We start from the raw sequence: 19,806 nt of genomic DNA, 5'->3' as shown, positions 1-19,806 counted from the left end.
CCCTGGACCTCCTTCTTCTTAATTTCACTTTCGCCTGGAGGTCAGATTCTATTAAATACCTTGGAATCCATCTCACAAAATCTTATAACAGTCTGTACAAAGCAAATTATCCCCCCCTATTCCGTGCAATTGAGCAAGATATTTCTCGTTGGCGTACTCTTTTTATCTCCTGGATAGGACGCATAAATGCAATAAAAATTAATGTCCTTCCCAAACTATTATATCTTTTTCAGACCCTTCCTGTCCCTGTACCCCCCCCCCCCGTGTTCTCTCTTCTCTTCAAACACTCTACGGTAAGTTAATTTGGAACAACAGAAGACCTCGTCTTCGCAGGGAGATCCTTTTTAAAAGTTCAGTAACAGATGGTCTTAGCCTTCCATCACTATCTAAATATTACCAGGCCTCCAGGCTCAGCCAACTGGCAGCTTGTCACTCCTCCAAAGGTAACAAACGATGGGTCGACCTGGAATCTGACCTCTGCAAAGTCACATCCGTTTCCGATCTCCCCTGGCTTTTATGCAAACATAGGCCCCCCTCAGTCGTTCTTACTTTGTCTACCTGGGACTCTCTCTCTTCTAAATTTGCTCTGTCTACCTACCCCTCACCTCAAACCCCCCTGTGAAATCATCCCTCTTTTCCACCAGGCAACTCACCCCATATGGCTAATACCTGGACAAAGATCGGCGTTACCCATTTCCGTCACATCATAGGTAAATTTGCTCCGCAAACATTAGCCAACATCCTCGAGAAACATTCACTCCCGCAAACCTGTTTTTATCAATATCTTCAACTCCGTAACTTTGTTACCTCATCTCTTCCACCCTCCCATTCTCAATGCAATCCCACGGCGATGGAACGCATCTGTATTTACAGTCCTGCTGATAAAGGCCTCATCTCTCGTATCTATCACACTACCCTCATCCAGGAACATTCACCTCTGGCCTCCCATGAACTTTCTTGGGACCTGGACCTAGGTATCTCTCTGGGGGAAGAAACTTGGGAGGTCATCCGCCTCAATATATCAAAATGCTCTATCAATATTTCCATTAAGGAGAACTCATATAAAGTGTACACCCGATGGTATCTTATGCCGGAACGTCTTAACCAAATATATCGCGCTACCTCCAATATGTGTTGGCGAAACTGCGGTCAAGTAGGCTCCTTTCTCCATATCTGGTGGGCATGCCCTAATATCGTTCCTTTCTAGTCACTTGTTCAATCACTTCTGTCCTCTATAATCCCACTATGCCCCCCCCTTTCCCCGGCCTCGTTGTTCCTATGTGCCCCGGTCTACCAGCTATCCAAATATTATGTATATTTCCTGTGCGGCCAAATACCAGATCGCTAGGACCTGGAAAAATCCTTCCCCTCCAACTCAACAGGCGCTCCTCAATCGTGTTTGGTTTGTGTCCAAAATGGAGTACATCACTAGCCTTCAAAATAATACTGTGGACAAGTTTCACAAAATATGGTCCCCGTGGTACAGGTTTAACAATGCGACCCTTCCTGGTCTATCTTAAACATTTATCCTCTACTCTGATGTTAGTCTAATACAAATATATATATTTATTTATTGATTTTATTTTTTCTCTTCTGTTGCCCCACTCCCTTCCCAATTATTTCTATATTCATTTTTTTTTCTCTCTTTCTTCTCACGGCTCGCTTCCTTTCGTTCTCAACTTTTCTCCCCTTTAATCCTCCTCGTCTTTAATTCTTGTCCATTAATGTCTCTGACAAGTTTTTGCAGTTTTCTTATTAATTTTTTGAATATGTTTATAGGACTCAAAGTTACAATTTGATATATTTTTCACAATAACTGGAGTTTTTTGGCTCCCATAACCAATACCCTGGTGTTTCACAAAAACAATAATCATTACTATTTTAGGTTTTAAGTTTATTGTATCACATACATCTTTATATGTTCAATAATTGTAAGGAAAGGACAAAAATATATGACATAGAAATGTGGTTTGAAAACTGTAACATTCTAATGTATTTTTTTCTGTTTTTTGATGATTCAGGATGTATATGTTTGTTTCTGTTTTGGATTTTTGTCTCACATTTTGACAAATAAAAAGATCTTAAAAAAAAAAATAAAAAGAAAGGGACAGACAACGCAGATGCCACTGAAAAAATTCTAGAGTGCCATCTTGTTGCACTAGTGGGTTGCTGACCCCTGCTGCAGCCTATATCAGGTAGAGATTTTCCAGTGTATGCCTTAAACCAGCGGTTTTCAACCGGTGTGCCGCGGCACACTAGTGTGCTGTGGGCAGTTGCGAAGTGTGCCGCGGCGGCGGTCAGAGCCGCCAGGCACATTATACAGTAATGTGTGGTCCGGGCTGCCGCCGAGCTCCTCTGAGAGAAGGGAGGAGAGGGGATAAACAGAGAGAGAAGGGAGGAGAGGGGGTAAACAGAGAGAGAAGGGAGGAGAGGGGATAAACAGAGAGAGAAGGGAGGAGAGGGGATAAACAGAGAGAGAAGGGAGGAGAGGGGATAAACAGAGAGAGAAGGGAGGAGAGGGGATAAACAGAGAGAGAAGGGAGGAGAGGGGATAAACAGAGGGAGACGGGAGGAAAAGAGGGAAGGGAGGAAAGGGCAAGAAGAACATGGTGAGATAGAAGGAAAGGAGGAAGAACTCAGCGAATATATATATAATGTAGACAGTATATGGACACATACAGTATATATACACAATGTATAGATACACACATTTTATGTAAGAGCTATAAGATATTTAAGTTGAACTTACCATCTTTGCTCGGTGGAACGGAAGTCTCCGCAGTTCCCACAACCATGGGGATGTAGTGTTGGAGCCTGCTTGCTATACTGCACTGGGGGGGTCAAGGCTGGGCAGGTGGTCAGAGCCGGAGGAAGCTGCTTACCACACCATCAGAGCTGGATGGAGGAGGCTGCTTGCTACAATGTGCGGTGGGGGATTGTAGCCGTAGGAGACTGCTCTCTACACTGCCGGAGGTAGGTGGTCGGAGCCGGATGGAGGGGCTTGTAATGGAGAGGAAGGATTGTGTGTGTGGGGGGGGGGGGGGGCTGGCTGCTTGTGGATTGGCTGGGACACCGCTGACTAGATGCAGCTGAGGAGGCATTGGCTAGTGGCTATGCTACACTGTGGAGGGGGGGAGATGCGGAGGAGACCGGCTACACTGAGTCACAGTGGTGTGAATGCAGCAACTCACACTGACTGTACAGGTCTGGACTGGAGTTCGAGGGGAGGGGGAACGTGACGGACCCTAGGCGGGCGCCTAGGTTACATAATGGTAAATCCGGCCCTGGTCGCGCACGTCAAATTGCTGGATGGTGTACCTTGGCATTTTTAAAATCTTGTGTAGTGTGCCTCAATTTAAAAAAAGGTTGAAAATCACTCCCTTAAATTAACCTCATTGATGATTTTCTTAACTAAATCAACAGGATCATTATTATCAGGCATGCTAAATAATCGTTGTAGGAAGATGACCGCTATCGGACCGCGGTACAGTATGCCCAACTTCCAGAAGCATTATGCCCATCAGACAATGACTGCCATAGAGCAGTGTGCAATGATGTCACAATTGTCCGGATCACTATTTCCTGTTTAGTGGCATGTTGTAATTTCACTTAAACTTCACGTTTGGGCACATCTATGACCGGCACAGGAGGATCTGTATTCGTCTTGCCCATTTTTCTAATATATATATATAAAAAGTGTTTGTATGGAACCCTGGTCACTTTATCTGTGACCTTATGCAATATCAACAGAGAAACTAAAATTTAACACAGTGACAGAAATATACTGTATTATAGTTTTGTAAATTGCTCCCACGCCAGTTGCTGTCTCATAAATTGCGCGGCTGTTGGGTTCAGTGATCCACATCACGCAGCCGTCCCTGCTTCTGAGATGTCAGCCCCTGAACTACTGATCCCATTTTGTTTCATGACATCTCTGTTCTGTCTTGTAAAACAACCAGAGTGTGGTCACGTATCCCAGGAGTATTCATCACACATCAAGGGGCATGTCCAACGCTTACCAATGCGCCCCCCCCAACCCATCCCATTCCCTTCTCCTTAAAGCAACATTTGAATGCCCCATACATCACGCCAGGGGCACAGGGCATATGTTTTGCTAAGCAGGGCAGCAGCAAATTTTACAAACATCCAAACCTTCCGGCCCAATCAAGTAAAAGTTGTCCCGTCCAGTGGTGTCTTATGAGGGGAGAGGGCCCGTGTACAGTGTCTGGACAGGCCCCCTCGTGCCGACGCAGGTGTAGTGTGGACTCTGGCACAGGGTAAATTCTCTATTGCACTTGTGCATGTATCCATGAATATGGCATAGGCAATTTGGCTGACTGGAGCAGAAATCTGGTAATGTATGGGTGCAAACAACCACAGTCCGTTTGCTCCCAGACGCCAGAAAATGGAAAACGGTCGTTCAGACAAGTTGGTTAAGTCAAATAGATTTAAGCAACTTGTCTGAAGAACTGTTTTCGTCTGTCCTCTGTGGGAGCAAATGGTCGATTGGCATTTGCTCCCGTACATTACCAGATTTTCCAGATTTTCGTTGGAAAGATAATCTTTAGATGTGTGGCCGGTTTTAGTCAGCAGTGACCCCTGACCTCTCCAGAATCCAATATGGAGCCACACCCTGTGTAGTCAAACAGCAATATTATTACTGTAAGGGGCATCGAGTGGGGAAGGGCGCGGGCTTGTTGGAGGGGCCCGGCAGGAGCTGGGTCCGGGCCCGGGTCAGTTGCTAAGGGGGACATTGTTTCCCTTTGCAGCGCTGCTGAGAGGAACATATGTCATTCTGTGCCTTAGTCAGCGCTCCCCTGTCTTGTGTGGCCATCGACAACCCCTGTGCAGCGTTGGAAAAACTCTTCTTTTTTTTTAAAGGGGGTGTGGACACACCTCCTCAGGATTTTACCACACCACCACAGTACGTGGGCCCATGCCAGCTGTCAACACCCTGCATTTTATTTAGGAGGTGGTAAGATATGTCACATATGAACAGCAGAGGAATTATTTCCTAACAAAAGTGCAACTGTGCAGTAACTGTCATCAATTTCCGATCTGCACTATGGAGTATATTTACTAAAGTGCGGGTTTTTAGAAGTGGAGATGTTGCCCATAGCAACCAATCAGATTCTAGCTATTATCATCTAGAAGGTGCTAGAGAAATGTTAAGTAGAATCTGATTGGTTGCTATGGGCAACATCTCCACTTCTAAAAACCTGCACTTTAGTAAATATACCCCTTAGGTGACCGGGTCCCAGTGCAGGATGGAATGTCAGCTGACTGGAGCCATGGAGGACATCACCGGAGCCCCGATCACTGCAGGTAAGTGCAATTAAGTGAGGGGGGGGGGTCGCGGTAGCGGGGGTGGGGCTTAGCGACGTGGGCGGGGCTTAGCGGCGGGCGGTCGGCGCATGCATGGGCACTTGTCATGGTATTTTTTGCGAAAATACCGTGATAAGTGTGTGGAGGGGATTCGCAGGGACAGAGCTTTATCGCAAACTCTGTCCCTGCAAGGGAGTTTTAGTAAATCCCTATGATATTGCCTGAATTCGCAATGCGAATTCAGTCGGTAATATCACATTACAATCTGCATTCCCAATGCGGATTGTAGTAAATAGAGTCCTTTGTATATAATACAAATTGACAAAGACAAGTGACTAGGCAACAAAGGATCGTGATTATCAGCACATTTGCTCCTTAAAATAATATTTTATATATTTTATATATATATATTCATATAATACTGTGCAAAAGTGTTAGGCAGGGGTGTAAAAAATGCTGCAAAGCAAGAATGCTTTAAAAAATAGAAGTGTAAATAGTGTATTTTTATTAATGAACAAAATGCAAAGTGAATGAACAGAAGAGAAATCTAAATCAAATCAAAACAGCATTAATTCTTCTAGGGGTATACAGTCAGTATCCCGGCGGCCGCAATGCCGACACTGATAATCTTGACGCCTATCACAATCCTGGCACCGACATCCCAACGGCTGGGATACCGAAGGTAAGTAGCGGGGTGGTGGGGAGGATTAGGGTGCAGGGTTAGGTACTAAGGGGGGAGGGTAAGGTTTAGGGTGCGGGGAGGGGAGGTTAGGATCAAGCACTAGGGGAGAGGTAAGGGTTAGGCACCAAAGACGGAGGGTTAGGGTAGGGAGAGGGTTAGCATACCGAACAACAAGTGTCGGTATGCTAGCCCTAAAGGGATGACGGTGTTGGGATTCTGACAGCCGGGATCCCATACCGATTCCCTTCTAGGTACACTTGCACACAGTTTTTGAAGAAACTCGGCAGGGAGGTTGTTCCAAACATCTTGGAGAACTAACCACAGTTCTTCTGTGGATGTAGGCTTGCTCACATCCTTCTGTCTCTTCATGTAATCCCAGACAGACTGGATGATGTTGAGATCAGGGCTCTGTGGGGGCCATATCATCACTTCCAGGACTCCTTGTTCTTCTTTACGCTGATGATTGGCTGTATGTTTGGGGTTGTTGTCCTGCTGCAGAATACATTTGGAGCCAATCAGACGCCTATCCTGATAGTATTTCATGATGAATAATTACCTGCCTGTATTTCTCAGCATTGAGGACACCATTAATCCTGTCCAAATCCCCAACTCCATTTGCTGACATGCAGCCCCAAACATGCAAGGAACCTCCACCATGCTTCACTGTTGCCAGGAGACACTTATTATTGTACCACTCTCCAGCCCTTCGGCGAATATACTGCCTTCTGTTACAGACAAATATTTACAATTTTGACTCACCAGCTGCCATTTTTCTGCACCCCAATTCCTATGTTTTTATGCATAGTTGAGTCGCTTGGCCTTGTTTCCACGTCGAAGGTATGGTTTTTTGGCCTCAATTCTTCCATGAAGACCACCTCTGGCCAGACTTCTCTGAACAGTAGATGGGTGTAACTGGGTCCCACTGGTTTCTGCCAGTTTTAAACTGATGGCACTGCTGGACATCTTCCGATGCACTAAGTTTCCTTGACCAATCACAACGTCTGTGGTCCTCAACATTGCCCGTTGCCCGTTCCTTTGTGCTCCTTCAAAAAAGCTTGAACAGCACATCTTGAAACCCCAGTCTGCTTTGAAATCTTTGCCTGGGAGAGACCTTGCTGATGCAGTATAACCACCTTGTGTCTTGTTGCTATGCTCAGTCTTGCCATGGTGTATGACCTGTGACATGAAACTGTCTTCCACACTCACCTTTGTAGCAGAGTTTGGCTGTTCCTCACCCAGTTTTAAGCCTCCTACAGAGCTGTATCTGTTTCAGTTACTGTGGGGTCTATTCATCAAACCTAAAATATAAAAAATGTTCATTAAGTATAGAACTCGCATCGTTCTTCGCAGCAGGACAAGCGCTATGGGCATCACGCGCATGCACTGTCTGCTGCCCGGGCACGGCACCAGGGGTCGAACTGTCAATCACACAGGCTCCGCCCCCAGATTCAGTGGTAATTACAACAGTCCATCTGGTTAATGGTGAGCCAGGTGCGGGGCCCGCTGACTGACGAGTTCTGGAGGAGGCTTAACTGGGGACCAGGATAAAGATACAGCAGCTCTCACAACCGCAGAGATCGGGACACAACCGGAGCAAAGCGGGGGAAGCGAGAGGGATCTGAAAAGATCCCTTTTGCTGCATAAGGTGCCGTGTAAACAGCAGTTTGTGCAGACTATCAGAGACTGTACACCATCTCAGGATGGCGTACAGTTTCACACACAAGTTCCGAAAAAAAATGCTTTTTTGGAACTTGATGAATGGCACAATTTCCACATCCCCATACAAACGTATGGGGAGTGTGGAAATTAAAGCGGCAGGACTGTAACCAGGATATATCAGTGATATCTCCTGCGTTACAAGCTACATGAATAGGACAATCTACTTAAATATGGAAAATAGGGGGTAAAAATGAAAATTAGAGGATGATGAATAGACCTCTGTATTTCAACCTACATATGAAAATTATGATCACTATCACCTGTTTGGTATGATTGATTAATCATACAACTGGGTATAATCCTACTAAATCCCTGACTTTGTGCAAGTGTACCTAGAAGAATTGATGCTGTTTTGAAGGCAAATATTGATTTGATTTAGATTTCTCTTCTGTTCATTCACTTTGCATTTTTTTTAATGGACAAAAATAAACTATTAACACTTCTATTTTTGACAGCATTCTTACTTTGCAGCATTTTTTCCACACCTGCCTAAAACTTTTGCACAGTATTGTATATAAATAGATCACACACTATGAAATGAGGGAAAGTTTTACCCCAGAGAGACAGTAATTTCAATGGTTCAGTATATCCATACAGAAGAATAGATTTCTCAGTGAAACATCCCTGGTTACATCCAGCTCATAGTAGACGAGGTGCCCTGCAGCACAATTTTCTCCTTTCTAGATCATCTCAGCGTAGTGCTCTAAATACAGATAAAAATCTCAGACATGCTGGAAAACTGTGAGGTAGAGGATGAAACAAACCTTACAAGATATGGCCGCCTTTAATTAACTTTTAATACAATTTCCTCTGGTGTTATAAATCCTGTACACTTGCACATTATTATTATAGCTTATTTATATGGCGCCACAAGTGTTCCGCAGCAGCTTACAAAGTACATAAACAAATAAGTGACTTACAGTACAATACAATACAATGCAGGACAAGGACATGGATAATATACATTGCTACATTGGCGACCATAACACCCGAATAAGCAACAGAGCATAAGCAACCAAGTGTTAGGTGCCCTAGTAGGGAGTAAGAAGTAGATGAAAGTAAAGAAGAAGCACAAGAGGGTAGAGGGCCCTGCTCGCAAGAGCTTACATTCTAAAGGGGAGGGGCAGACAAACAGGCGTGGCATTAATGTATTGCATACAAAGAAACCTGTTTCCGCAGACACGGGGGGGGGAAGCAATGTGAAGTTTGCGGGCTGGACTTAATGGCCCAAACTGCAACTTGCTCCATCTCTCTGAGTTAAGCTCACCACTTATTTTTATCTAGCCCAGTTTCGGTGAAATTTCCAGACTCTCAGAAATCTGGCACCTTACCCACTAGTTCGGGCATTCTTCCCGCACCCTAAACCTAACCCTCCCAGGGGGGGTGCCTATCCTTAACCTTCCCCCATTGGTGCCTAACTCTAACCCCCCTACCCAGGGCCATCTCTTCCATTGGGCTTGTCGGGCACTTGCCCAAGGTCCCGAAACTTGTAGGGGCTCTCCAACCCGCCCCCCTACAGCCACGAGTACTCACCTCAGTCCCAGCTTCAGACCAGTCAGACAGAATCTCTCTGCATGTGTGGGAGGTCTGATGGATATGCAGGAGGGTTTAATTTTATTGACCATTTACATTTTTTTCCCGTGAATGGGTGGGTAGGGGCCCCAGTGCATTGTTTTGGCCAGGGCCCACACTGCTGTTAAGACAACCCTGCCCCTACCCCTAGCCTAACCCTGCCTGGGGGGGTGCCTAACCCTAATCTCCCCTGGGGGTCCCTAAACCTAACCCTTCCCCACCCCTCCCTGCAGCTATGAGTAAAAGAAACCCAGCTTCGTTCAGGATACCGGCTGTCGGAATTTCGGTGTAGGGCTAAAGATAGGCGTCAGGATTCTGACAACCTATCTTTAGTCACAGGTCCCAGATCGGGCTTCCACTGTCGGGATTCCGATGGCCGGCATCCCGGCTGCTGGTAAACCTTTCACAGGAGTGTGAAAACTAATCGTATTTGTCTTTCTCTCTCAAACATGTGTATTATGGTGTTTTGAAGCAAGAAAACCTAAAACAAACCTTTTTCCTTTGAAAGCAAATATTGTTTTCAGTAAGGATGGCCACCAAATAGTTCACCATCGATGATCTCCATTGATGGTTCCATCTGTACTTTCCATCAATGGCAAGAAACCATTGACGGAAAACCATGGTTGGGTTGAACCATTGGTGGGCGTCACTAGTGGGGACACATGACAGTGGTGGGCCAATTCATAAATGTGATGGGGCTAAGGGATGGACAATGGGAAGGCGGGGCTACAGTAGTTGTAACATGGATAAATAACCCAAAGGATTAACCATTGATAGTAAAACCATTTTTTTGCTAATCGTCGATGTTTGATACCCATCCCTAGCTTTCACAGGATTATAGTAACCTTTAGTAAATCACAAACCACATCCCACGCTGTGCCAGATTGTCTGCAAGTTTGTGTTAAACATGGAGCACAACTTCAGTGATATGATAGGTGAGTTTGGTGTATTCACTGAGTATAGATAGACAGAGGGAATAGCAAGTGCAATAGGTGATTCTTATCTTTGAAAATAACACATTTTATATAATATGTAGTTTGGTTTTTGTTTTACGTTAACAATATAACAACCTGTCAATTCACCTGAGCTTTCAATTTCGAAAAAAAAAAAAAAAATCAGTGTTTCTTCCATAGTTAAGAGATAATTAAGTTCTGCTGGAAAATAATAATGAGCCATTAAACGTTTTCTAGGAATCCCAGGTATTGATGAGATAGGGTGACCCTATTTTTGCCAGGTTAATGAGATTTGAACACATAGTAACATCTCAGCTGAGCAAAGATTTAGCAGCAGAACACAGCCGGACTGTCAAGTCTTATTGATCTGTAGAGACGCACTTACAAGAGTCAATCATGCTAAGCGCTGTGTACCTAGCTCCCAATCTGACAGTGTTTCCCAGCGTATCTGTAGCTCCAGTGACACAAAATGCCCATCCTAATAGGGACCAGGACAAGGAAGGAGTTTATCAATGGCTGTTTTTCTTACAGGTTTGTAAGCCCCACGTATGCCCTCCAAAACCATCAGAATTATTATCCAGCGGTTTAGGGCCTATTCATATACCTGCCTGCTCTCCTGGAATCGCGGGAGGCTCCCGATTTTTCATGGGTATCCCCCCCGCACCCCCTGAAGAGTAAGCATATCTCCCACATGCCGCCCACTTCCTAGTGAAGTGGGCAGGATGGAGAGATTGTACCTGGAATTTTCGGGTCCATAGGGAAGGGGCGGAATAAAATGGCGCAAATCGTATCATTTAGCCCCGCCCCCTCCTCACGGACCCGCAAATCGCGGGGGTTTCTGTAAAGAGGACAGGGCATAGTGTCGTCTATCGTCTGGCCCCGCCCCCTGAAGAGGAGAGCAGCAGGTCCCCTCCTGCTGCTCCCGGAAAGCTGCTCAGGAATGTCGGCAAGTATGCTTATTCATTACCATGACTGGGCCGCAGGGCCAGATTAACAATGGGGCGGATGGAGCTACAGCTCCAGGCCTCAACATAAAAATAGGCCCATTGTCATGACAACTTGATGTTGACTGGCCATCTGCTCTCCACACAGTCGGCCATAAATCATAAGTAGTAAAATTGTATTTATATTTACCTCACAAAATTAAGCATTTTTTCTCTTTTACATATTTACATACCTCCCAACATGACCCTCTCCAGGAGGGACACAATGCTCTGGTCCTGGACTTCCCTGGTAAGAGGCGACGCTGCAGCGCAGTTCAAAATTCAAATAGGGGAGTCACACCAACTGTCATTTCACACGCTGCCAAACATCACTGGCTGGGACTCACTGGCAGTTGGTGTGACTCCCCTATTTTAATTTTGGACTGTACTGCAGCCCCACCTCTAGTGCCTCCACCAATCATAAATTACCAGGGAAGTCCAGGAGCAGAGCATTGTGTCCCTCCTGGAGAGGGTCATGTTGGGAGGTATGTATTTAGGGAGACATTGGGGCTTAGAGCATAGGGGGGTACACGCCCACATGGTACTGGTCACACCCACACAGCACTGGTCACACCTCCTCTGCTTCTCATAATAGGCCCTTGGCCATTTTCAGCTCCAGGCCCATGTGGCCCTCAGTCCGGCCCTGCTGGGCCCGATGCACGTTTCCGTATGGTTTAAGGTCCGGGCCCATTCATTATTGGAATTGCTCTGATAATTAAGTGTCCACCGCCTCAACTCGCAGAGAGTTAGATACTTAATCATCAGGGGCCATTATTTACATAAATTAAAGTGGCACAAAGATGATTTACATTAGTTAAAGGAGTAAAGATATTTACCCCTTTTTAAGAGAGAAGCATAGTAATCACTTTTATTTTTTTTAACCCTAGTACCCACCGGTCAGACAGGGGCGTATCTATAATGGGTGCAGGGGCGGCCCACATCGCAAACCCATATAGTTTTATACTTACCCGTCCGTAGTCACCAGAGTGCTGTTCTGCAGCTCCGAGCTGGCACTGCAGAGCAGCAAAAAACACTGGGAAAATGGCAGCGTCATTTTCCCGGTGACATGTGCATGAGCAGTACAGCTGTCCCCGTGAAAATGGCGCGGGTGCCATTTTCCCGACGACTCGCGCATGTGCAGTAGATTCTAGCACTAAGTCTGCACATGGGGCCCCCTGCTCTCTAAAAAAGCCCCCGCTGCGGCCAGGGGTACCACGAAGGGGTTAGTACTACTTAGTATTGGCGCGGGCATTCCTTGGAGGGTGGTTTGGGCCCACTCTTGAGGTACTATATTTGCCATTCTTGCCAACTCTCCCTGGTTGTCAGGGAGACTCCCTGAAATAGCAGAAATCTCCCTGTCTCCTTGAAGACTCCAGCAATCTCCCTGATTGCACCTTACCCCCATTATGAAACTGTTGTATAATAAAACGCAGAGATATATACATTTGAATTGTATCATTAGTATAATTTCCCTGCATTGGGTATAAGGCACAGTGATCCCTATGGCTACATGCATTTTCTGAAAAGTATCGGTGTGTTTTCATCTACAAGTAGATCTTACTGACTGCTTTGGGGCTCATTGACATTTGTATTTAAATCAATTTTATGACACGCCTCTCAGATGTAGCAGTACACGCCCACTTTACCGCCGCGCTCATAGGTGCTGCTTTCACAATCTCCCTGAAATACTTTTTCAAAAGGAGGCAAGTATGATATTTACTAAAAGTTGATTTGAATTGATTTTGATCGATTTCAAAATAAATGAAAATCGTTGAAAATCGATCAACATCAATGTTATGTTTTGTGGGGCTAAATCACAATTTACTAACAGACAATTTTTGATTTGGTTTTTTAACTATTAGTAAATGTGTGATTTAGCCCCGGAAACACAACATCGATGTTGATGATTGTCAAAAATTTTCAAATATCATCAGAATAATAAATATATCCCTAGAAGTCCAGGACTGCCTCTAAGGGCTCTATTTATTAACATTATTTTTACTAAAATAAAGTGAAAAAGGGTGTTTTCACACCCTTTTCACATTATTTTAGTATCACCTATAGTTATTACAGGGCAATTGGAGTAGAATTCGTAAAATTCTACTCCAACCCCTAAGTATCACTTATTTTTAGTAAGCAGATCGCATTTCCCATCATTGTAATGGGAAATGTGATCCGACCAGAGTTACTAAAAATAAATTGTAAAAAAATATCGGGGAAAGCCCAAGGTCTCCCCCAGTTACTGGACTCCTACTCTGCTCTAACGGGGAGAGCAGAGCCGGTCCCAGTAATCAGCTGTGTGGTCTAAACAGACCGCAAGCTGATTACTGTAAAAAAAAAAATTGTCAAAATTTTTTTTTACTTACCTGACTCCAGGGACTGGTGATCGGGCCTCCGGAGATGTCTCCCCTCCGGTCAGCTGGTCTCCCATAGTGCACTGCGGCCCGGTCATCAGGTCCCAGTGCAGTATGGGAGATCACCTGATCGGAGGCATGGAGGACATCACCGGATCATGCAGGTAAGTGTAATTAAGGGAGAGGGGGGTTGCGGGGGGTCTGCGATCGTGGGGGGGCGGGGGTAGAAGCGGCGGCCGGTCAGCACATGCGCGGGCACTTTGTCACGGTATGTTTGGCGAAAATACCATGACTAGTGTGCGGAGGGGATTCGCAGGGACAGAGCTTTCTCGCAAGCTCTGTCCCTGCAAGGAATTTGTAGTAAATCCCTGTGATATGCGAATTCAGTCGATAATATCACACTACAATCTGCATTCAATATGCGGATTGTAGTAAATAGAGCCCTATGTAGCATGGGCCAGTAAAAAAGTGTGGGGGGGTGTATCTTATATATTTTTAAAAAATGTTCTTCCTTAAAGAGTGACATACAAGATCGTGGCATTTGCAGCCTGTCTAAATCACCCGCTTCTCTTTGTCAGGTTGACCTGTAGTTTGTGTAACCACAGATTCATTTATCTGGAGCTTTGTATTATTATATTTTTCTCTTCCATCTAAAATGGCAATTTGCGATTGGTCGTGTTTAAAAATGGAGGGTTTGCGGCTATTTTTTCAGGAGATTTTGCATTGACAATTAGGCAACTTCAAATTCTCCCCAAACTACGGCACAAAAGTGCCCATTTATCACAATTTGATGCTTGATAGATGTGGAAAGAACTTTAAAGGTGAGGATCAGTTTATTATTTATTTTTTAAGGAGTGATGTGATGAACACATTTGGGTTTGGTAATTACTATACTAATTACATAACTCTCATGTGTTGCCTTGCATGCATGCAGGAGTTAAGGCGGTATTTCTAGGCTCAAGTATCCACCACCGGCAGTACTTTGCACTTCGAGAGGTGGATCAAGGTTGTTCACATGCAAGTTGGTGTACCGTACGGGCATGGTGAGGCACCTTAGCTATGCGTCACTATTTTGGTTTCCACTTATATGGCCTATTTAAGATGGGGTGCAAAGAATGCACAATAAAACTCTAAAACTCTGCAGGGGGCACATATTTATATTTAAGGGTTCACGTATAATGAGATGCAAATTACTCAAAATAACTATGTAATGTTGGAAAAAGCACGTGGTAGTATACTCAGAAGGGCAAACTTTTTTTTTTTTTGCATACAACTGAAAATCATCCCCATGGCCTTTTGTAGCAGGTTACTGTGGTGGAGATGGGGGTAAGGTTGACCCCTGAAAATGGCAGGAGCTGCAGCAGTACAACAAGAAGTGCTCTAGTAAAATACTTTACTAGAGAGTGTACGCACGGTAGAAAATGGTTACAGATCATATAACGGTTACTTTATATTTGCAAATTTACCTTTTGGATCTCACTCAGGGGCCTATTCATCAAAGCAAAAAAATTATGCAATGTTAATTAGGTTTAGAACTCACATTGAGTTCTACCTAATTAACGGAGCAATTCATCATGGTTCCTGTACAAGAGTATCTCTACCGAAAAACTGTAATTTTTGCGAAGACAGTTTTTCGGAAAAGAGATACTTTCCTCCTGCAGCCCAGAATCCCAGCACAGCTGACCGCTGGTGCCTTCTTCCCCAAGCACCCAGCAAAGATGACCGCTGGTGCCTTCTTCCCCAAGCACCCAGCACAGCTGACCGCTGGTGCCTTCTTCCCCAAGCACCCAGCACAGCTGACCGCTGGTGCCTTCTTCCCCAAGCACCCAGCACAGCTGACCGCTGGTGCCTTCTTCCCCAAGCACCCAGCACAGCTGACTGCCCCCCCTCCCCCACCGCTCCTGCACAGCTGAAGGCTGTTCTCCTCCCATGGTTCCCGCACAGCTGAAGGCTGCCTCCCCTGGCTACCCACGTGGCTGACGGTTGCCATCTGCCCAGGATCCCTACACGCTGCTTCTGCCGGCTACTCTGCTCTGAGTTTGCAGGGGGGGGTATGCAGCAGTCAGTGGGCCAGGATCTGTCCTCCAGCGGCCCCGCACCCACTGATGTCCTTGGTCCACCTCCCCACCATTGCGCCATCAACTTTAAACCCGAAGGTAAGCGAGCGGGTCCCGGTTAGACGTGCTCCATACTGGTGGGTGCTAAAGTGTATGGTGTGGAGAGACGCAGGCTGTAAGAAGACACCAGGAGGGGATCTGAAAAGATCCCTTTTCTGCACAAGCTGCTGTGTAGACGGCAGCTTGTGTACACTATCGTGGGCTGTACTCCACCTGAGAGTGGCGAATAGTAACACCATCAAATTCCGAAAATACATCATTTTCGGAATTTGATGAATAGCATAATTTCTACATCCCCATACTAATGTACTAATGTATGGGGAGTGTGGAAATTAACGGATGCGGACTTAACAAGGAGACATTAGTCATATCTCCTGTGTTAAGTCTTTTGATGAATACTAGTGATACACAAATTTGGAAAATAATAGCTTAAAAACGAAAATTTTGGTTTGATGAATAGGCCCCTCAGGGGCATACTTATGAAGTATCACATTTTTGTCATGATAAAGATCATATTTAACCGCCACCACATGCTATATAAAATTCAGTAAGAAACTTTTGCGTGTCTAGTAAGATGCTGTCCTGGCAAAGCGTTTTCAGAGTAGGAGTAGGAGATATCTGTGATACTAGTGTATGGGGACAGCGGGCCACTCCACCAGAGGAAGGTAAGTAGGGGATATCTGTGATACTAGTGTATGGGGACAGCGGGCCACTCCACCAGAGGAAGGTAAGTAGGGGATATCTGTGATACTAGTGTATGAGGACAGCGGGCTATTCCGGGAGAGGAAGGTAAGTAGGAGATATCTGTGATACTAGTGTATGGGAATAGCTGGCTATTCCGGGGGAGGAAGGTAAGTAGGAGATATCTGTGATACTAGTGTATGGGGACAGCGGGCCATTCCGGGAGAGAAAGGTAAGTAAGAGATTTCTGTGATACTAGTGTATGGGGACAGCGGGCCACTCCACCAGAGGAAGGTAAGTAGGGGATATCTGTGATACTAGTGTATGAGGACAGCGGGCCATTCCGGGAGAGGAAGGTAAGTAAGAGATTTCTGTGATACTAGTGTATGGGGACAGCGGGCCACTCCACCAGAGGAAGGTAAGTAGGGGATATCTGTGATACTAGTGTATGAGGACAGCGGGCCATTCCGGGAGAGGAAGGTAAGTAGGAGATATCTGTGATACTAGTGTATGGGGACAGCGGCTCACATTGGGAGAGGAAGGTAAGTAGGAGATATCTGTGATACTAGTGTATGGGGAATGGGGACAGCGGGCCATTCCGGGAGAGGAAGGTAAGTAGGAGATATCTGTGATACTAGTGTATGGGGACAGCAGGTCATTCCACAAAAGGAAGGTAAGTAGGAGATATCTGTGAAGCATGCTTGCCTACCCTCCCGATTTGGTCGGGAGCCTCCCGAAAATCGGGTGCCGCTCCCGACCTCCCGGGAAGACAGGCAATCCTCCCGGCCCCCGGCGATGTGCCCGCACCCCCCGCACTTTTAAGTACAAACCCCGGCAGCAGGGAGGCCGATGACGCGATTCGCGCTGAATCGCGTCATCGTGGCTCCGCCCCAGGCTGCACAATGCCATTAATCACGGCATTGTGAAGAGGGGGCGGAGCCACGATGACGCGATCATGCTGTCACGCCCCCATGCTCCGCCCCCAATGCCGCGTCATGTGCCTGGCCCCGCCCCCTTTGGCCGCGTCACGCCCCCAGCCCTGTAAGTCCGACAGCTCCCTCCTGGAAGGAGGGAGAGAAATGTCGGCAAGCATGCTGTGAAGTCTCCTGCTTTACCTTCTTGATAAATGGCCCGATAACTTAATTTTTACAATTGCAGGTGAAAGTGTTCATTTTCACTTGCTTTTGTAAATATTAAGTGATGATGAATAGACCCCTAAATCTTTATGACAATATAGGTAGGTCGGCTCTACTGTGACCTTGGTCGTTACGGGCTTGTCAGGCCTTAATCTTCACATACACCAGGGACAATTTAGGAGCCAAATAACCTACCAGTTCATAGTTGCCTACCTTTAACATTCTCTTCCTGGGAGAAGCCCGGGTAAGAGATGCAGCAGGGGGCCGACGGGGGCGGGGCTTGACGATTTGCGTCATTAAGCCCCACCCCCTTGCGGTAAAATTGTCGCGATTGGGCACAATTTACATAGGGGGCGGGGCCAAATGCTGTGATTCATGCAGAATCACAGCTTAAGCCCCCCCCCTTCACGGAGACCCACGATTGCCGCGGGTATTCTCCTAATTCTGCCCACTTCACTAGGAAGTGGGCAGAATGTGGGAGAAATGCCTACCCTTCCGGGGATGCGGGGGGTTACCCGAAAAATCGGTAGCCTCCCGCGAAACCGGGAGGGTAGGCATGTATGTACCAGTTATACAATGGTAGGAAGCCAGAAGACCTGGAGGACATAAACAGGAACATGTGAATAACATACAAACTACACGCAGATACCAGCTTGGTGTGATTCATACTCAATGCAGCAATCCTTGGATTGTAACAAACAGGATGTGGATTAGATTGGGGATCTGTGCGGTTATACTCTATGCATCACGTCTGTAGCACTGTTTTGGCATATATTTTCTCTTTGCTTCCAGCATGTCCTAAATTGTTTATGAAGAGGCAAAAATAGTATTCTTCAAAGAAGCTCAACTGAGACTAAAAAAAAAGAAATCCATCTCTATTCAATGTAGCATTCGGAATACCATCTATCATCCTGACTTTGAAGTCGGGTGATGTGAATATAGCCAGGGATGAATAATATAAACTGTGATAACCTACAAGCAAAACACATATCAAGCAGGATAATTTTACATTCATGAAAAATGCACGGATCGCATTTTCATAATCCAATGAAAATTGAAATAAGAATTTTATCTGCATATGTGTCTCATTAAAAGGATTCAACAGTAAGCCCCCTCCCCCTCCCCCGAAAGTTTATGTCCCGAAAAGCCCTATCTCCAGAAAAAATGGCTGCCAGTTCACGTGTTACTTTGTTTACCGTGTAATATTTCTCTCCCTGGCGCTGCAGAACTTTGTGGCGTTCTATAATCGTCAGGAAGCTGCGACTCGGTCAGCAGGTCCCACAAGCTTTCTTTTATCGATAAATTGGCCCTAAATAGATGTTATAGTGGCGATAGGCAATCTATGTTACCTGTCATTATTGATAAATAGGCCTCGAAGACCCTCTAGTGCCACGACCCCCCCCCCCCCCCCATTTGTGAGACCATCTTACGCTGGGTGACATTCTTGTGTCACAGCTTTTCAATATGGGCGTCCATTCTGAAATTCTAAACTTTCTTGCTCCCCAATTGTTTTAGGTCAAAATAGATAGGATCCCTCAGATCAGCGAGGAAGGGGGGGGGCAAGTTATGTAAGTTGTGCCAACTAATAAACACTGTTAGACTAATAATATTTATATTGGGCCTGATTATTAGTCGGTTGCAGCCGCAGCTTTCTTTGCGTCTTTCCAGCTGCCCTCCTGTTACCTCGCAGTCACCGTCCAGAAAGGCCCCTTTACGTTTCCGCTACTGTGCATCCAAATCTGTACTGCGACTTTGCAGGTACAAAATCAGGAGGCTGCGTGGTGCGACTCAGATACATGCACAGACGGAAAACATGGCTTCAGTGCGTCCGACATCGCCGGTGCGTCCGATTCACATTCAGTCTCATTATCTGCTAGTCGAGCCTGGTACTTTATAATATATATGAAATACTTATTTTTTTATTCATTGTTATAGTTTTTAAATCCCAAATCAATATTTTACTGCTAAATACATACTGACATCATCAGCTGAAATCCTTTGGGACGAACATTTTTAAACGCTATGTAGATTGAAAAGAGAAGCTCATGCAGCCCTTGCATAATGCAGTAAGATAGTTACAGATCATGGAACCCTGTGCACAGTGTCTCGCACTTGAACGCCAGACACACGGTCAAGTGCGATACAGGGCATCTGAGATCCACGCTATCGTGCGACAGCTGTGTATGTGCAGGTGACAATCATTTATACATATGTTTTTTCTAAGACCTGTCCTCTCCTTAGCCAGCTATGTTTTTTTAAAACGTCCTTGCAAGCAAACCCCAGG

General features: G+C 45.7%; 1 protein-coding gene across 2 annotated transcripts in view; it reads right to left on the bottom strand.

Annotated features, from left to right (window-relative positions):
- The window catches only part of DLG2 (discs large MAGUK scaffold protein 2), a 1,239,761-nt gene that overhangs the window by 1,088,069 nt on the left and 131,886 nt on the right, over positions 1-19,806 (bottom strand). The gene's annotated exons all lie outside the window — the stretch shown is intronic.

The sequence above is a fragment of the Taudactylus pleione genome, unplaced genomic scaffold, assembly GCF_031769625.1.
Source record: "Taudactylus pleione unplaced genomic scaffold, aTauple2 ptg000245l, whole genome shotgun sequence".
In the NCBI taxonomy this organism is placed as follows: Eukaryota; Metazoa; Chordata; class Amphibia; order Anura; family Myobatrachidae; genus Taudactylus; species Taudactylus pleione.
The sequence above is the reverse complement of the archived record's forward strand: the minus strand, read 5'-3'. Positions and strand labels throughout refer to the sequence as shown.